This window comes from Octopus bimaculoides, chromosome 26 (assembly GCF_001194135.2).
Source record: "Octopus bimaculoides isolate UCB-OBI-ISO-001 chromosome 26, ASM119413v2, whole genome shotgun sequence".
Lineage (NCBI taxonomy): Eukaryota > Metazoa > Mollusca > Cephalopoda > Octopoda > Octopodidae > Octopus > Octopus bimaculoides.
This window is the reverse complement of record NC_069006.1, coordinates 18,871,077-18,872,635: the sequence shown is the minus strand read 5'-3', so window position 1 is coordinate 18,872,635 and position 1,559 is coordinate 18,871,077. Positions and strand designations below refer to the sequence as shown.

Genomic DNA, 1,559 nt, shown 5'->3' with positions numbered 1-1,559 from the left:
CAATTTCACGCCTTTAACGATAATGTTGTTCATTCCTGATGGCGTCATCAGTGAAAAACTGCTGGGAATAGTGAGTGAACAGTGAGGACAGTGACGAAAACAAACGACACAGATAGTGGCACGAATATAAATATACATAGGGTATAAAATATACCATAGGCACAGGCGTGACTGTGGTATGAAGCTTGCTTCCCAACCATATGGTTCCGGGTTCAGTCCTACTGCGTGGAAACTTGAGCAAGTGTCTTCTATTATAGCCTCGGGCCGACCAAAGCCGCGTGAGTGGATTTGGTAGGCAGAAACTGAAAGAAGCCTGTCGTGTGTGTGTGTGTGTGTGTGTGTGTGTGTGTGTGTATCTGTGTTTGTCCCCCACCTCCACTACTTGACAACCGGTGTTGGTGCGTTTATGTCTCCGTAAGTTAGCGGTTCAGCCTAAGACATCGATAGAATAAGTACCAGGCTTGAAACAAAAATCCTGGGGTCGATATATATGACTATAAATTCTTCAAGGCGGTGCCCCAGCATGACCGCAGTCAAATGATTGAAACAAGTAAAAGATAAAAAATAACAAACAAAATAAAGACTATACGGCTCAGAAACAAGGGTAGGACTGGATATGTGTATGTGTAACGCAAGGAAAACGTCCTAAAAGACTGGAATCGGAAAGCAGAAATGGAAAGATAGAACGAATATATATGCATGCATATAAAATTAGAAGGATAATTGTTATAGTCGATCATAGAGTGACTATTGTTTTCGCACTCGTCAGATTAAGCGCTTTATAGGTGCGAAACCAATGGTCACTGTCTGACCGACCATAACAATCAACCTTCTTAAAATATATTACTGCTCCAATGTTTTAGAGGGTGCTTCTTTTTCGGATATATGAACTACAGATGAGATATACAGGGTGTCCCAAAATCAAGGCAACCAACTTTTTTCAATTTTATCAAAGCAAATTATTGTTATACTTCGGGTCCGAGCGTTGCAATGCAATGATAAAGGAAATACAATTATGACACTAACATATTTAGTCGATATGACCACCTCTGTTTCGAATCACAGCCTTAAGTCTAGGTGCGAATGCTTCACACGCGGTACGCAGCTGTTCTTGCCGATTCGCGCCTTCAGAGGATTGAGCGAAACATGAGGAGTGCTCGAGACCCTCGTCTCCAAAATGGACCAAACAGAAAAATCGGGGCTTATTAAGGACCATACATCCTTGTCTATGAATGACGGAATGTTTTTCTGAATCCAGTGTTGTGTCTGTTTGGAGCTGTGGGATGATGCCGAAACCTGTTGGAGGCTCCGAGGTGCGCCTTGAAAGTGCTCTATCGCCCATGGAAGCAGTTCAGCTTTCAGAATGTCGCTAATGTATCACTGGATGTTAATTTTAACACCCGAGGGCACAAAAACGAGGGGAGACCTTCCAGTGGCTGTCGCAACCGCCCAAACCATAATTGTCTGTGGATTTGGACGTCGATTTATGAATCTACCCTCGACAGATCAAGATACATTCCAAAGTCGGTCAATCTGGTGGTTTACAGTCTGTTCGATGT

The 1,559-nt window shown here is 43.0% G+C and overlaps 1 protein-coding gene across 13 annotated transcripts in view; it reads left to right on the top strand.

Moving 5' to 3' along the window:
* Positions 1-1,559, top strand: part of LOC106870346 (muscle M-line assembly protein unc-89) — a 151,749-nt gene that overhangs the window by 19,841 nt on the left and 130,349 nt on the right. The gene's annotated exons all lie outside the window — the stretch shown is intronic.